The sequence below is a fragment of the Giraffa tippelskirchi genome, chromosome 1 (assembly GCF_054371585.1).
Source record: "Giraffa tippelskirchi isolate mGirTip1 chromosome 1, T2T-mGirTip1v1.2.pri, whole genome shotgun sequence".
Classification (NCBI taxonomy): domain Eukaryota; kingdom Metazoa; phylum Chordata; class Mammalia; order Artiodactyla; family Giraffidae; genus Giraffa; species Giraffa tippelskirchi.
Genome location: NC_137275.1, coordinates 143,767,975 through 143,786,622, shown reverse-complemented (window position 1 = coordinate 143,786,622; position 18,648 = coordinate 143,767,975). Strand labels below are relative to the sequence as shown.

Here is an 18,648-nt window from a genome sequence, read left to right as displayed (position 1 = left end):
CAGTCTTCTTATGAAAATGCGTGTTCATACATGGGTGGACAGCCAAAAATAAAAACAATAAAAAGTAACAATTACTGGTGCCAGTTCTCTCCAGATTAAATCAACAGGATGACGTGTACGACTACTCAACAGGTGGATATATCAGACTAGTACCAATAACCTCAATGTTCTGTGTTGGCCAAGTGAAGTAAAGATAACCAAGCAGCGACTACCAGAAACGAAACCGCGAGTCCGCTGTCTGCATTAATATTTCTGAATCCTATAGTTATCAGTACTGTTTTTTTTCCCCGGGAAACAAAATCTCCTAATACCAAGAAGCTGCTTTTGCATCGCCAAAAGCTGCATAGAGGCAGGCTGCCAACAGGACCATCCGAACACGCTGCAGTGGTATCTCCAGGCGGGTTCCTTTAACCCGCCTCTGCCTAGGCTAACTCCCCACTGCGGCGCAGTCCCACAGCCAGCACTCGCGCGCACCACCCTTCCTGCCCAGGGACTGCTGCTGAGCGCTTGGCCGCCCACGCCGCCTTCCAGCCGCAGTGCGCGGCCTTGGCTTTGAACGCGCGTGCGCTTAAGCAGGGGCGGGCAGGTCGAAGTTGGAGGAGGCGGGGTAAACCCTTGAGGTCTGAAGGCCATTGGCTGTCTCCCCATAGTCACCGCCCACAGGCGTTCGAGACGGCGGGGCGGGCCACGTCAGGCAGCCGGCGTGGGGCTGAGCTTGTGGCAGAAGGGAGGTAAGCTTTGCGGGTGTTAGGCGGCGGGCAGCGGGCCTCTGCCTCCTGCACAGAGGTCGCCCGATGGCACTCGCCTATGGCCTGACTCAGCTTGCTGGGAGGGAGGCTGAGGCCTGGTGGGCCTGGAGCTCTAATGGGAGATGGGGTAATAGAGCATGTGGTGGCAGGGCCGCGTCGCGGTTTGGGCGGCCGGGAAGGGGACAGGTCTTGTCGATTACCCTCGTCCTGTCCTGCTGGGGTTTTGAATTCCCGAAGGAGTAGGCCTTCGGCATTAGAGCGCTCCCGGATGCCTGGGTGGGGCCGGCTCTGCTGACTGCGGTGGGGCTCTGCGGGATCCTGATTCGGAAACAGGTCGGCGAGGTCCTTGCATACCTTCCTGCAGCAGGTTGCAGTCATCCTACTTTTCCCTTGTCTGAAGGCAGCACCGGGGACTCTAGCCCTCCCCTCCTTGTCCTGGAGTGACTGTCTCCTCCTAATTCCCGGTGACTCACTCAGATTCTGTCTACTTTAATGCAAGGGCTTGTGGGTGAGCAGGGCCTGTTTTCAGATCTCCTGGCTCTCTCCTCACTTGCAGGAATTACTTGAAGAAGTAGGATGTTTCTGTATCTCTGTATATATATCACATACACGTATGAATGTATGTTTTGAAATGTCAGCAACAGCTATGCAGAGATTTACAGAGACTTGCCGGTTGTGTTGCCCCTTACTCTCTGTCAGTTTTAGTTTCAGCATGATATCCTCAGTTTAGTTTCTGAATTTGGAGCTTCTGAAATCAATGAAGTCATGCTATCAACTATCATTGCAATCAGTCATTCATCTGTTCAGCACTTTTTCAGTGGGTTCCTTGATGGTCAGGGTCTTATGCCATAAAGGAAAACGGTCATTCCCTGTCTTTTTCTTCCAGTTTATCAGCCAGTTTTATTGTCTAGATTTGATGATTCAATTTCAGGTTCTAGATTAGGCACAGAAGCTTATGATCCTGTATCATAAGTTATATAGCTCTTCTGGGACCTCATTCAGTTTTCCTTACTTTCACCTCCTGTAAACCTCAGACCGATATAGCTCTGAGGCATAGTCCTGCTAAGTATCACTAAAGACCTAGGTCTCAGGCACCTATCTGTAAAGTGAGGGGATGGGGTTAGAAATGTTTAGTAATACTGAGATATTCAAGGACAGGATGGGCAGATTGCACGTTTACTGAACTGTGTTAATATTTGAGAAGTGACCATTTACAAAATCCTGGATATATTTTAAGATTATATGTTTTACTCTTCCTGAATCTGTCCACATTGACTTTTTGACTAGCAAGCAAGCGCATGTTTACAATTTTGATTCACATATGATTCCCGCACTCAAAGCACTATGACTCATCTAAATTTTGAAATGTAATAATCGAGAGATTTTAAATGTTACATTTAAAGGTATGATATAAAAACATTGGATAAGAATGCAATTTTCAAAGCATTTTTACTTGCTTTAGTAGGTTAGTGGTAACTAAAACTGCCTTGGTTATTTGCTTACTTGGTTAATATTTGGTAGTTGTCATCACCTGGTTAATGTCTTTCAATATCATGTCTATGTTAACATTTATTTTATCAACCTAAAATTTACTGGATTTTAATTGATTGCTGCTTTACAGTTGAGAATTAATAACCAAAAGGTAAGCAAATCATCAGCTTGAGAGTAAAGATGCTCATAGAGATGTAACAATAGTTTTTCATTTGTTGATTTATTGATGATACTTAGTAAGTAATCCATTTGGGGTTCCTGCAGGTGTAAAATTTCTAGAATAGTTTTTTTTGAGACATAATATTCATACCTTGGAGAAGGGCATGGCAACCCACTCCAGTGTTCTTGCCTGGAGAATCCCATGGGTAGACGAGGCTGGCAAGCTATGCTCCATAGTGTCTCAAAGAGTTGGACACAGACTAAAGTGACTTAACACACACATTCATAGCCTTGTGATACTTTCTGACTGTTATTCACAAACCATTAAGTGAATTAAATTAAACTCCTATATCACTGCTAGGGATTGGGAAAATTTGAGAAAACAGAACTTTAAAAAAATTTTCTAGTTCTAAAAATGGGGCAGATCAAGATGGGAAGACTGCAGAGAAATGCAGGAGCCAAGGAAAAAACTCCAAGTGGAGTCTTCTGGTTTAAAATTTGGGGAGACTCAGGGATTCAGATTATATATTAAAATATCTGTGTGAAGGAAAAAAAATTAAAATTTGGGGAGAAAAACAGTGAAAAAAGAAATTATATTTGAAAGAAATGTAAGGAAATAGTGTCAGGATTATTTTTGGGTCTGCAGCAAACCTGGTCGTAATATTTCTTGGTTTATAACAATGAGCTCAGTTATCTCAAAAAAGAAACCTAGGGTGATAATTTAAACTTTGATCAAGTTGGCAATAGATATTTCTTTAGGAAATGTGAAATCTGTAAGTATTATATTTCTTAAAAAGTATTACAGATCTAAAGATGAGTAATATAATAAAATATGGTATAGTTTTATAAGTATAATATAAATCTTTGATTCACAATTAGTGATAAATTGGATGGAAGTTGTGTGTACTGTTTCCACAGGATAGGATACAAATTTGCTAAGCTAATAGAACAAGGGATACTTGTCAATTTTCTCCCATTTCAATTATTTGAAACAGAGTTTTCAAGCAATGCGGAAGACCTCATACACTTTTCAAACAGTAGATTGAATGTTGTTTTTATAAGTGGGGTCTGCCAAGCACTTCTGGCCTCATAATTTTTTTAACCTATTCTAAGCCACATTGGAAGTAATAGTACTGCATATAGGATTTAAAAATTTTGTTGATTTATATTGGATTTCATTCAGTTAGCCTGAGTTACTTTAGTTTTATATATTTTGAAAATATTTCAAAAGCTGTGACATTAAATACTGTAAAATTTTCCATTGTTCATGAAGGGAAAATATTTCTTCAGACCCAAGGAAGTTGAGAATTCAAATTGCGTAGTTTGTTATTATTTATTTTAAAATCCATAATTTCACTTACTGTGAACCAGTGTTTCATTCAACCTTCTAAACTGAAGAATTTAGTTCTTTCCAGTGTATTAGATTATATCCTCTAATCTTTTGGGTCAGATAAGTAACTGTTTGCTAATTTGGCTGCTAAGTGTGTTCAACAAATGTTGTAATTGTGAATGTTGAACTATAGTTTTGTCATAAGGTTTTCTGGTTGGTTGGATCCATGGATGCAGAACTGTAGATAGGGTGGGCCCACTGTAGAGTCATGTGTGAGTGTTTCACTGCAGGGAGGATCAGCACCCCTAACCCCCAGGTTGTTCAAGAGTCAGCTGCACTTTTCATCACATGTGAGAACTCTCATTTTATTGGAATGCCTGGAAGGTTATGTTGAGCATTTTTAGGTTGATTCTAGTCTGGGAGGTGTGAAAAATGACTTGATTCTAATGACAGTTGCCATGGGTGTGAGAGGTGGGCGTACCTGCATTTACCTCTGATTTCCCTCCAGTTATTTTGGGACTGAGAGTCTTGGGGAATAAGGTTGTGTTTCTAAGGAGAACTGTGCACTCTTGCATGAAGATTCCTTTCACCTACTTCAAGATTTGGCTCCAGCATCTCTCTGCTGCAAGATCACATTTTCCCTCATTATTGGATTGTTCCTTTCAGTATCTAAACATGCTGTTCCTTCTCCTACCTTAAAATAATTACTTTTTCTTGACCCCATTTCCTCCTTATGCCACCACACTATTTTCCTTTATGGCAAGACTTACACTCATGTGTCCAATTACATCCCCCCGTTCTTTATTAAACTCACTTTCATCAGACTTTCTCCCTCAGTTCAGTTCAGTTCAGTTCAGTCTCTCAGTCATATCCGACTCTTTGTGACCCCATGGACTGCAGCACGCCAGGCCTCCCTGTCCATCACCAACTCCTGGAGTTTACTCAAACCCATGTCCATTGAGTCGTTGATGCCATCCAACCATCTCATCCTCTGTCGTCCCCTTCTCCTCCTGCCTTCAGTCTTTCCCAGCATCAGGGTCTTTTCAAATGAGTCAGTGCTACTATAAAAAAAAATTGCTTTCCTCAGTCACTAATGACTTTCATTGTGCTAAGTCCAAAGGTCTGTTTTTAATTCACATCTTTTACATGACTGATCGTCATTTTGCCCCCAACTTTACTGACATATGATTGACACATAACATTGTGTAAGTTTAAGGTATAGCATGTTGATTTGATACATTTAGAAACTGTAAAATGATTTGCACCATAGCATGAGCTACCCCCTGTATCCTGTCACATAGTTACCATTTCCTATCAGCAGTTTTGGAAATAGTTGATCACTTTCTGCTTCTTGAAACATTCTCTTCCCTTATTATCAAAGATGCTACAATTCCTGGCTTTCCTCCTGTCCCTCTGTGCCTTTTCAACTCCTTTATTGGTTCTTTCTTATTGCCCTCACTTCTTAAATAGGAGAGCTCCTCAGCTCAGTCCTCACAGTCCTTTAATCATATCATTCAGTCTTTTTTTTTTTTTTCCATTGTTTTCTTTTGAAAAATATGCCCTGCCCCCCATTCAGTCTTCACATACTAATAATACCCTATTAGGCTTCTCCCCACCTGCAATGCAGGAGATGCAGGAGATGCTGAAGACTCAGGTTTGATCCCTGGGTCGGGAAGATCCCCTGGTGGAGGGCATGGTAACCCATTCCAGTATTCTTGCCTGGAGAATCCTATGGACAGAGGAGCCTGGTGGGCTACAGTTCATAGGATCGGACATGACTGAAGCGACTGAGCAAGCATGCTCACATGCAATACCCTATTGACTCCCAGTTTATTTATATATATATATATTGTCTGTACCTATTAATCTTTTTAAATGATTTACATAGGTGGGATTTTACAAATTGACACTTGATATTTTTAAAATTTTATTTTTGACTGTTCTGGGTCTTGTGTGCAGGCTTGCTCTAGTTGCAGCGAGTAGGGGCTACTCTGTAATTGCCATGTGCAGGCTTCTCATTGCAGTGGCTTCTCGTGTTGCGGAGCACAGGCTCTAGGCATATGGGCTTCAGTAGTTGTGGTTCTCGGGCTTAATTGCTACACAGTATGTGGAATCTTCCCAGACCAGGGGTCGAACCCATGTCTCCTGCATTGGCAGGTGGATTCTTAACCACTAGACCACAGGGAAGTCCTGTACACCTCTTCTTTTGAACTCTAGACTCCATGTATCTAGATGCCTACTTAGCATTTCTACTTGGATGACTAAACAGAAATCTCAAATACAGCTCCTGATTTTCTTCCTACACCTATATCACCTGTGGTCTTCCTCATCTCAGATCATGGAAATTTTATCTTTTCCATTACTTAGGCCAGAAACTTGGGTTGTCAGCCCTAATTCTTCTCTTTTTCTCACAATCCACTTGTAAACTACTAGGAAAGCCTATTGTCTGTCCCTTCAAAATATGGCTAGAATCTGAGTACTTTTCACTATCCACTGCTCCCACCCTAGTCTAAGCCTCCATTGTGTATGTTCTTGTTGTGATAGTCTCTGTATCAGTTACTTATTACCACTCACTGTTGGAATTTGGTGGCTTAAAGCAACAATCTTTTATTAGTTTATGATTCTGGGGTTGGCAATTTGGATTAGGCTTGGAGCGGCCAGGTGTGGGGGGAGCTCTTTTTGCTGGTGGGCTCACTCAAGTAGCAAATGGCAACTGTAGGTTTGGAGGCATCAGCTGGAATGCTTATCTCTGCTACATCTGGTCCAGTAACCTGTCCCATGCTTGGTCTAATAGAACCAAGAGAGCAAGAGGAAGCTACATGGCCTTCTGAGAGGTAGACTAAGAATTCCCCCTTTACTTCTCCCACTGTTGCTCAAAGTAGTCACAAAGACAGCCCAAAGCCACGGGGATGGAGAAGTAGACTACTTATGAGAGGAGCAGCAAAGTCACTTTGTAAAGAAATGTGCATACCAAATTGGGAAGAATTTGGGGCCATTTTTTGCAATCTGCCATAGCTTTCTAAGAGCTTCCCTAGTGGCTCAGTGGTCAATAATCCACTGGCAGTGTAGGAGACACAGGAGACGTGGGTTTGCTACCTGTGTCGGGAAGATCCCCTGGAGGAGGGCATGGCAAGCCACTCCAGTATTCTTGCCTGGAGAATCCCACAGACAGAGAAGCCTGGCAGACAACAGTCCATGGGGGTCACAAAGTTGGATTACCAACTTTGTCCGCTTCAGTTGGACATGATTGAAGTGACAGCAGGACAGCCTTCTAACTGGTCTGTTTTCCCTTTATCTCCTACCATATTGTCAGCAACAACAGTGACGGTGGTGCTTTCACAAATCAATTGGATAATAACAAAGTGACTTCTTATCTTTAAAGGTTTTTTTTTTTAAATAAATGAATACATTGGAATTTTCTTCACATTTCTGTTTAGAGTATCACTTCACAACCAGTTAACCCCTTTCTCCCTCCCTGAATCCTAAATTTGCTCCCGTTCACAGTTCCTGTGGAATGTATTGAACATTTAGCAGAAAGCTTGGAAGGAGATATGAAACGGAATGGACAATGAAGGCTGGGGGAACAGGATAGTAAGGAGATTATCTACCCACCCACCTACTAATTAATGTTTCCCCTCCTTCCTTTCTATCTCTTTTCAGTTTGTGAGATTTTAAGCCTTGTAGAATAGTTAGGGTTTAACAGGCCACTGAGTCCTTACGGAGCTTGGGAAGTGGGGCAAGTGCTGACAGCAGCGTTGGAATTGGGTATGAATCAAATTTAAATCCAGGCTAGAGCTGTGCTGTGTGCTTAGTTGCTCAGTCGTGCCAACTCTTTGTGACCCTATGGACTGTAGCCTGCCAGGCTCCTCTGTCCATGGGGATTCTCCAGGAAAGAATACTGGAGTGGGTTGCCATCCCTTTCTCCAGGGGATCTTCCCAACCCAGGGATCCAACCCAGGTCTCCTGCACTGCAGGCGGATTCTTTACCTTCTGAGCCACCAGGGAAGCTAGAACTAGGCATACAAAATTTAACATTAATTGTGTTGTAGTGAAGATTGGCTTCAAATAAAATTGAGAAAAAGATGAAGCTTGTACTCTCTTCACTGCACCCTTTTGTCCTGTAGCCTCTCCTTCCTGACATTTGTTGTTCAGTTGCTAAGTTGTGTCTGACTCTTTGCGACCCCATGGAGTGCAGCACATCAGTGCTGTCCCTGTCCATCACCAACTCCCAGAGCTTGCTCAAATTCATGTCCATTAAGTCGATGATGCCATCACACCATCTCATCCTCTGTTGCCCCCTTCTCTTTTTGCACCCCATGGATTGAGGATACTTGTGCATTGTTGTCCTGTTTCAAAAAGAAATGAATGGAATGTCCCTGGCAGTCCAACAGTTGGGGCTCCACACTTTCAACGCAGGGGGCATGGATTCAATCCCATGTAGGGGAACTAGATCTCACATGCCGTGTGGCCAAAAACAAATGACTCTTCCAGTCTTCGGCATCTCACTGTGGGACTGCGTCTTTCTTCCACTTGTCTGAACTAGAATCCTTGGAGTCATCCTTCACTGTTCTTACATTCCACATCCAATCCCTTAGCAAATTCTGTCAAAATAAGTGTGAAGTCTGACCTCTTCTTACCATCTCCACTGCTGTTCTCTTTGTTCACAGCGATATGGTTTCTTTCCTGGATTATTGCCATAACTTCTTAACTGGTCTCCCTTTTTCTATCCTTGCTCACTCATGGTCTGTTCTCTAGAGGAATCAGATGACCTTTTAAAAATGACAGTCAAGTGTACCATCTCCCTGTCCCAAAGCCTCTAGGACTATCTATCCCACTCACAAACATCCAGAGCCCACAGTATCTGTAGGGGCTTCTGTCATCTGGGCTCCCGCTCCACTCTGTCATCTCTCACTTCCCAGCTTGCACACTTGCATCAACCATACTGGTGTCCTTGGTCTTCCCTGAATTTGCCACACATGCTTCTGTCTCAGGGTTGTTGCCCTTCGCATTCCTTCTGTCTGGAATGCTCATTGTTTTCTCTAGGTCTTTTTCCAAATGTCACTATGTCAGAAAGACATTTCTGTATTCTTTGGCAGATGCCAAAACGTGTAAAGACCTCCTGAAAATGTATCTATTGATGACAACAATTTTTTTTAGGTATTATATGGTATCTACATTTTGGGAAAATTAAAGGAAAAATCAAACTCTTTGTACTGTAATTTAAGAAATTAAAAATAGCTATCCTTTATAAAGTTTCAGTTATGCTAGATAAATAAGTTTTAAAGATCTGCTGTACATCCTGATCGGAGAAGGCAATGGCACCCCACTCCAGTACTCTTGCCTGGAAAATCTCATGGACGGAGGAGCCTGGTGGGCTGCAGTCCATGGGGTCGCGAAGAGTCGGACACGACTGAGCGACTTCACTTTCACTTTTCACTTTTGTGCATTGGAGAAGGAAATGGCAACCCACTCCAGTATTCTTGCCTGGAGAATCCCAGGGACGGGGGAGCCTGGTGGGCTGCTGTCTATGGGATCGCACAGAGTCGGACACAACTGAAGCGACTTAGCAACAGCAGCAGCAGTACAGCCTGATGCCAGTTGTTAAAGTACAATATTGTGTATGCCAAAAAATGAAAAAAAAAAAAGGGACACAAGAGAACTTTGGAAGGTGTTGCATGTGTCTGTTACATTGATTGTGGTGATGGCATCACGGGTGTTTGCACATGTCCAGACTCATCAAATTGCACACATTAAATATGTGATTTCTTTGTATATCCACTATACTTCAGTAAATCTATTAAAAAATTCCTCTGTCAACAGAGGCCGACATCCTTAACTAAAATGAGATTGGAGGAAGTTGAACACACTGGAGGAATACTTAATTTTTTTCAGGGACCAGATGGATTAATCTCCTGGCAAATGATTTAGAATCAAAGGTAATTCTGTTAGCTTAGTTGTTTGGAACACTGCAGGACCATTATAGCATCTAATAACTCCAAGGTGTGACTTTCTCATTAAATAGCTCATAGTAAGTGGTGTAATTGGATCAAGTGAGGCTTTTTATCTTGGTGTGTTCTGTGGTGAAACTGCCTCTTTAGACAGTGATAAAAGACCATGGTTCCCAGTGAATAAGTAGGATTACTACTTTTTTTTTATTGAGACTAGAAAAATTGAGTTTTTATTTGAAGAGAAGTAATAATTTCTACTTAATGTACAAAAGTAATGTATGACCATTGTGGGGGGGGGTGTTAAATGTAGCAAATATCAGGAGAAAAGTAATAGTATGTAATCAGTCATCAACTTATTAACTAGAAATGCACTTAACATTTTTGCATATTCACTTTTTTCCCTTAGTCTTGTGTTTATATTTGTAGTTTAAACTTGGTTGTGTTCATGATTGTGTATAAAAATTTCTCTCAGTTTTTTTACTCTGCCATAAGCATGTCTATATATTATTAAAACTTTGTAACTGTTTTACATTACTAATCAATACTTTATCTACATATTCCTTAGCTTACCTTTTAGAGCAATCAGTGAATGACTGCACAAAAGACGCTGGCTTTACAATGGGAATTTGCTGTATGTCTCCGGAAATTCAAACGGGGGTGGGGGTTCTGTATCAACATCGAGGGGTGGGCTGGGGAGGGAGATGGGAGGGAAGTTGAAAAGGGAGTGGACATATGCATACCTATGGCTGATTCATGCTGAGGTTTGACAGAAAACAACAAAATTCTGTAAATCAATTATCCTTCAATTAAAAAATAAATTTTAAAAAAAGTGCCAGTTTAAAGGCTTTTGTAGTCTTATACTTTTGAATTGGGAGGTGGCTAGAATTTGAAGCACATGTGCCACACTTTGGGATATTGCCTAGAAGTGCCAAACGCTAAGGTCCAATGCTCAGTGAGTACCCTGACAGCCCACTTTCACAAACGGGGTTTAGTTGTTGACCTGCCCCAGACTTTCAACTTTACTGTGCTAAGTTCCCTATGGAATTGAGTATAGTGGGCTAGGGAGTGGGGAGAGGCTGTGGTCCTGGGAACCATGCTGATCCTGCCTTACTTCTGTGGCTTTAAAGAGCTGATCTGGCCTTTGAGGACCTATGGATATCAGTTTGGAGATAAGACAGGTAGGGAGCACTTTCCTAAATAGGATGGGAGCTTGGACTGAGAGGCAGAAGTAGATTTTGAAGTTGAAATGAAGCTCTGAGCATTGGCTTTATTGTGAGTTGCCGATTCACTGTCATTTTTCTAGTCAGTCATTTACTTCCAACACAGCGTTGAAAAGTTCCATTGAACCCTGTACATGTGAAAATTGTATGTATTGGTTTTAAAATTTGGGAGGTTAAAAATTATTCTCATGAGGAGCTAATGTTCCTTCTCTTCCCACCTTCTCCACCTCCTCTTCATCCTTCTTCTTTCTTTACATAAAGTTCTTGACTTTATCTGAAAGACATTCTATACACTATACTGTGCCAACTGGATATTAGCATTACATTGCAGAATCCTCTTCTGATTCTTGAATATACTGCTTGGTGTCTCTTCTAATGTGAAAGGATTTACTAATGATCATCTGCCCAGGATGCTTGCGAAGGTTAACTAATATCTGATTATTAAGAACCCCACAAGTAAAACAGCCATGAATACTGCTAGCCGTGTAATGGAAAATTGGTAAATGTTACTTCATCGGGTAATTATGTGTTTAAAATGTCTTTTACCCCAGTGGGAAATACACAGAGGTGATACCATGGGCTTTTAAAGGGTTGTAATACATAGGAGATTAAGAGTCTAGCTATGATAAATAATAGCTGTCAGCTGAAGCATTCATGTAAAACTTATGATGTATTCAAGTAACAAAGACCCGTTTTCCATCACTATTAGATTCAGCTGGAAACGGTGAAGAACCAATCTTATCTTGACATGTGTTCTTTGACCTCTTATTTGATTTTTGTAAAAAAAAAAAAAAGTACCAAAATAAATAACAGCATGATAAAATCTCATTAATTTGGATTCTGCTGATTTGGGATTTGGGCTTGGCTGAAGTTCATCTTTATCCTATCTATGTAAAAGTTATTTGCTCAGCTTAAAAAAGCTGGTAAAAAGGAGTCCATCGTAAAAAGAACTACTTATTTTCAAACCCTAAATGTGTTGATAACTGAATCTGGTTACTGTATTAATTTGAAAATAAAGTTGTTTACAATTTTTCTTTTTACTTTTCAGTTTAGTTCAGTTCAGTCATTCAGTTGTGTCTGACTCTTTGCAACCCCATGGACTGCAGCACATGAGGCTTCCTGCTTTTAAATTTATTTTGGTCTGTTTCATGAATCTTCATGGGTGAGAAAGATGTGGATATAGATTCTTCTTTGTTTCTCACTTTCTGTTTTGGAAAGTTGATCTGAAAACAAAATAAACAGTAGAATTCTGATTTTAACATATTTTTGAGTCTATTGTGTATTAGGTGCTATACTAAAGACAATAACTTAAAAACGTTTATTAACTGCTTAGTACCTGCCAGGCCTGGCAGGCCGTGAACAGGGCTCAGCTGTTTCTCCCAAGAAGCTTGGAAGTGCAGGAGAAGAATGCAGCAGGCTTGGTCAGTGAGGAGTCCTTCCTGCTTGAGATTCTTCTTCGCTCGTGTCTGAGCAGGTGCTGCTGCTACACAGATGGAGGTAGCTAGCCCCTGCAGAACTAGATGATATCCACATCTTGAGGATTGGTAACAGTCCTCTCAGAGTGGAAAGGGTCTTTAGAAATAGGCCTAGCTCTAGTATGGCCCCTGTACACCGTATCATCGTACTCTCCTTGCATCAAGTGCACTGCAAGTTGTAGGTCAACTGTTTTCTGAGGCAGCTGCAGAAACTGAGAACATATCAGTGCCTTCTTCTTGATCATCCTGGTTCTGAACTTTACTTCCAGAACATTCCACTGTTATTTCAAGCTCCTGTCTGTTTTTACACGTGAACACATCCACATGGAAATTGCCCTGTTTCATTGAGATGCATCTTGAACTGTCACCTGATGAAGCTGCCTGCCAGCCAAGCGTTCATTTGCAGCAGTGTAGCCATCTGTGTCTGGGTGGTAGTGTTTGAGTAACCATTTGGGCAAATAATTGCTTTCATCTATTGCAGTGAATATTTACTGATTAAAAAGATGGAAAATGTAAATGTGAAAGCGTTGCTATCAATGACAAGAAGGCTAGACTTACTAAAGATTGATACCAGTTGCCATGACAAAAGTGGCAATCTTTAGCTTTTGTTAGATGCTCATTGAACATGGAATGAATGGTCAATGATAAAATACAAGTATAAATTCTCAGAACATACACAAATGTGGTAGATAGGTGTGTTTCTGGTAATGGTGCCACAGGATAAAGGTTAAGTTTAGATTGATAATTTTTGTATTTTGTGCATGGCGTGGAGCACGTCTTTAATATGTAACTTTCGTGCATCAGACTTTATATGTTTTTAGGGTTGCAATATACACTAAGATACAGAGCTATTTGTGAATGCTGATGAGCTGCTTTGGGAACCTGATCTAACACTATGTCCAAACCTAGGTTGTTCTTTTTAAGATTTGCTTGATTCCTTGGGATGCAGCGAGATATAATAGGAAAAAAAAAAAGAAACGAGGTATTGGAAATAGACTAAGATTCATAATAGCTAATCTTTAGAAATTGTTGGTTATTTGCCTGGTTCTGAGTGAATTGCTTTAATGGATTATTTTAACTTTTAAAAAACTCTGTGTCAACTCTACTTTATAGAGGAGTGGTTAAGAATGTAAACTTTGCCTCAGATTCATAGGCTGCACAGTTCATATCCATGCTCTGCTTCTTACTTAATTAGGCAATTAATTTTGATCTCTCTTTGCCTCACACGGTTTTTCATATGAAAATGAGGATAATAATAGTACTCATGTCATGGGGTTGTTTTGAATATTGGGTGAGAGAACACACGTAAAGAGCTTCAACTGAGCCTGCCTGGCACATGGTAAAATTCTCAATAAATCCTGGCTATTAATATCACTGTATAACCTCAGGCAAGTTACTTCCTCTCTGAGCTCTTATTTTCTCATATGGGAAATGGAGTTAATAATACCTAACTCAGAGTGGTTGTGACGATCCAGTGGGATTAGTAACTTAAAGTGTTCGGTGGATGTGTGGCACATAGGAGCTGTTTCATCCAACATGGTGTTCCAAATCCCGTGTTGTGCTTTGTGTTTGTTCAGTGGATCTGTATTGAGCAGATAATTTGTTATATGCTGGGGTATCGTGGTCAAAAAGAGACCAGGTCCCTGCCCTCAAAGAGTTTGCATTTTACTGGTGGGGGAGGGGGAGAGAGAGGCAGCAGAAATAAGTATATGATGATCCTTTGAGATTGTGATCAAAGCAATGAAGGATATAGTAGTGGGTCCCTGGGGGTAGGGAGTGGGGAACCACTTGGGGCTGGGTGGGTAGTGGAGTCTCAAGAGAAGATGTGAAAGGTGAGAGGAGTCAGCTGTTTGAACAGCAAGGGCACAAACACTTGATGAGGGACCTAAGGGTTCTAGACCTGCACATAGAAAGAACTTAGGGGGTCCACAGAGCAAACTGGAGGTTATTGTGGCTGAAGCCCCTTGATTGAGGGAGAGTTGTGAGACTAGATCATGTAGGACCTTTTGGCCATGGTTTGGAGTTTGAATTTTATTACAAAGGGCAGTGGGAAGCTGTTGAAAGGCTTTCAGCAGGTGAGTTAGAAATCAACTATATTTTGAATGGAATCTCATGCATTTCCTAACCTGGGGGCTGGTGTCTTATTTCTCTAGCTTTTGACTTACATATAAGATCCCACCCTAGTCTTTGATTAGAGATGCCTAACTTCAAGCTGGTTTTAGAAAAGGCAGAGGAACCAGAGATCAAATTGCCAACATCCGCTGGATCATCGAAAAAGCAAGAGAATTCCAGAAAAACATCTATTTCTGCTTTATCGACTATGCCAAAGCCTTTGACTGTGTGGATCACAATAAACTGTAGAAAATTCTGAAAGAGATGGGAATGCCAGACCAGCTGACCTGCCTCTTGAGAAACCTGTATACAGGTCAGGAAGCAACAGTTAGAACTGGACACGGAACAACAGACTGGTTCCGTGTAGGAATAGGAAAAGGAGTACGTCAAGGCTGTATATTGTCACCCTGCTTATTTAACTTATATGCAAAGTACATCATGAGAAACACTGGGCTAGAAGAAGCACAAGCTGGAATCAAGATTGCCAGGAGAAATATCAATAACCTCAGATATGCAGATGACACCACCCTTATGGCAGAAAGTGAAGAGGAACTAAAATGCCTCTTGATGAAAGTGAAAGAGGAGAGTGAAAAAGTTGGCTTAAAGCTCAACATTCAGAAAACTAAGATCATGGCATCTGGTCCCATCACTTCATGGGAAATAGATGGGGAAACAGTGGAAACAGTGTCAGGCTTTATTTTTGGGGGCTCCAAAATCACTGCAGATGGTGACTGCAGCCATGAAATTAAAAGATGCTTACTCCTTGGAAGGAAAGTTATGACCAACCTAGATAGCATATTGAAAAGCAGAGACATTACTTTGCCAACAAGGGTCTGTCTAGTCAAGGCTATTGTTTTTCCAGTAGTCATATGGATGTGAGAGTTGGACTGTGAAGAAAGCTGAACGCCCAAGAATTGACGCTTTTGAACTATGGTGTTAGAGAAGACTCTTGAGAGTCCCTTGGACTGCAAGGAGATCCAACCAGTCCATCCTAAAAGAGATCAGTCCTGGTTGTTCATTGGAAGGACTGATGTTGAAGCTGAAACTCCAATACTTTGGCCACCTCATGCGAAGAGCTGACTCATTGGAAATGACCCTGATGCTGTGAAGGATTGGGGGCAGTAGGAGAAGGGGACGACAGAGGATGAGATGGCTGGATGGCATCACCGACTCGATGGACATGAGTTTGGGTAAACTCCAGGAGTTGGTGATGGACAGGGAGGCCTGGTGCGCTGCGATTCATGGGGTCGCAAAGAATCGGACATGACTGAGCGACTGAACTGAACTGAACTGATCCCTAAACTTAAATTCTTTTCCATCCTTTACCTCCCTTGACTGTCCCACATTGTATCAGGGATGGAGGAAGCACATTTTTAGAATATATACCTACTGTGTCAACATCTTATTGGCTTTCAGACTCACTTCATATTGTTCTTTATATCACCTTGTGAGGCAGGTGTCCTCAGATTTAATCAATGAGGAAGCAGGCTCCAGGTGGTAAGTGGTTAACCTAATCTTTTTAAAACCTAGTGGTGGAGTCAGGTTTTGCATCCAGTCTGTTTTTCCCCCTTCCCAACTCCTAACTCCATGCATTTTTCTCTCTGTGTCATGTTACTCTATCATCATGGAGGCAGAGGTATGTAAGACTAAGTATAATCAAACTAAAGATGTTTTTTCATCTTCACTATGGATTGTCTTAGGGTTTGCAAAAGAATATATGACATTGCTTCACAGTGCCCCATTCATCTTATTCATTGGAAATTTTCAAAGTGGTTCTTCTAACAGTGTGGGATGTTGTTTTTGTGATTGTGTCTGTTCAGGTCTGGAATATAGAGGTGTTCTCCAGCTTGGGCTACACTGAGTTAGTTAACAGCAGGGAGATTTACTATCTTCCTGTAAAACTCCTTGGCTCATTTGATCTTCAACTTTCTTTAGTACTAAGAGTGCAAGTTAAAATAACTCTATTCCATTTTACATGAACTTGATAATTTTGTTTTCATAAAAAACAAATGAATTTGGCCAGTTTGCAGCAATCAAGAAAAATGTTTCCATTTAACTCGTCATCAGTGAGAGTTCTTATTTTGGTATAAAATTTCCTGGGAGTCTAAAATAGGAAGATAATGATGGTTGTATTTCTCTTTGAAGATGAAGGAAGATTTTTAAATGGTCTAAAGTTAATTGAATCTAGTTAAATTACATTGACCCCTTTTCAATATCATTCTTTCCATAGGGCATTGGTAAAATGGCTAACAAAGTAATCTTTTATCATTTCTAAAATTTTCTTAATTTAGTGCTCTTCATTTAATGACATCTGTTAATGATAGATTTCTATGCTTGTAATGATGTGGGTTTTAGAAAGTCATATCCTCTGTTTCTAAAGAATGTATAAGTATTTGAATAAAAGTTTTCATAAATATGGAACTTTATTCAAATTACAAAAAGACATATTCTTGTGAAAAAATTAGAAAATAGGAATAAGCAAAATTAAAAAGCACCTGTCATTTATATTTTCCAAGTTTTTCTATGTACATATGTAACCAGGCTACCTGGATTTGAATTTCAGCTTATTGTATGACCTTGGGAAAGTTATCTGTCTTCAGTTTCCTCCTCTGTACAATGAGTGCCTATTTCACAGAGTTATTTTGAGGATTAAATGAGGTAATAAATGTGGAGTGCTGAGAATATTGCCTGGTCCCTAGTGAGAGCCACACACATGGGTTTTTTTAAAAAGCTTATTCAGAAAATTTCAAACATATATAAACATAGAGTAGTATTATGAATTCTAAGGTACCCATTTAGTATCAGCATTTAGATATTCTTGTTTTACTTATGATTTCCTCTTTTTTTTTCCTGAAGGGACATTGGTATACTTCAGTTTGTGCCAAATTAATATTTGCTAAGAGTAAATTATTTTAGAAGACCAGTGTGCAAAATTTGAGTAATTTTATTACAGGAAGAATACAAATCAAATATGTATAAAATACATTCTTTAGTGTTTGATTAAATTTTAGTTAACTGGTATTTGAAATAATGTGATGAATTTGGAGATTTTACCTATGAAGATTAGACATTAGTCGGTAAGGTATTGAAAATGAGCATCAATTTTATAATAAATATACAGTAAAGGTTATTTTGTATCAGCATAAAATATTTATTTCAAAACATAGTGAGCAAGTCGAGTAATTATTCTTTTGATGAAGCAAAATTATTTAAAAATTGTAATATTAGAGAAAATAATCATTGTAAGGGACGTAATTTGAAGACTTGTTTGAAGACAGATTGGATACTGTAAAAAATTCTAGATTTAAATCAGTCTTTAAATTTTAAAAATTATTAATACTGTTTTTTAATCTACGTTTCATTATGTATTTGTCATATATATACACATAAAAGACACTTCAGAAAAAATAATCCAAGAATAATTGAAGAAAATGTTGTAACAAATCAGACATTATTCAAGTTTGTGGTTTTGTTTTCTACTTTAATGCTTGGTTCTCCTGGACAGTAATCAGTTCTAACTTGGAATTTCCTGCCTTTGATCTTATTTTAGACTCTCATTTCAAAATCTATGAGTAAGTAACATGTGATGGGACTGAGAAGAAGCTAAATTGTAAAGGCAGGAATGTGATTGCAATTTGATATATTTTAGTAAATTGCAGCCGGTGAGATCATCAGTACCCATAGTCACCTAACTTTGCTCAGCACTTGAATTACAGATCTTAAAATTCCTGGGACTTGATGCAGGAATGTGGAGTGTGCTCGCTGTGCCTCATGTTACCGGTGGTCCGGGGAAACACTGGGTTGGAAGTCACAAAACCTTTCGTCTTACATGAACTGCTGGGATGAGTACCTTTTTACTGAGTTGCTCTAATATTGTTTCTCTAGTGACAGAAGGCAGATGCTCTCAGGTCCACTATATCAGGGGTCCCCAAACCTCAGGCCACAGGCCAGTACCAGTCCATGGCCTGTTAGGAACTGGGCCATACAGCAGGAGTTGAGTGATGGTTTAGCAAGCAAAGCTTCATCTGTATTTACAGCTGCTCCCCATTGCTCACACTACCGCCTGTGCTCTGCCCCCTGTCAGATCAGTGGTGGCATTAAATTTTCATAGGAGCACAAAGCTTACCGTGAGCTGTACATGTGAGGGATCTAGGTTGCTTGCTC

At 40.4% G+C, this 18,648-nt stretch overlaps 1 protein-coding gene across 10 annotated transcripts in view; it reads left to right on the top strand.

Annotated features, from left to right (window-relative positions):
* The first annotated feature begins 700 nt into the window (after positions 1–700).
* The window catches only part of FOCAD (focadhesin), a 301,886-nt gene continuing 283,938 nt past the window's right edge, over positions 701–18,648 (top strand). For all 10 annotated transcript variants that reach the window (XR_014076742.1, XR_014076743.1, XM_081569987.1 and 7 more), the window contains exon 1: positions 701–731. The gene's annotated coding sequence lies outside the window, so the exon portion shown is untranslated. The remainder of the gene's footprint in view (positions 732–18,648) is intronic.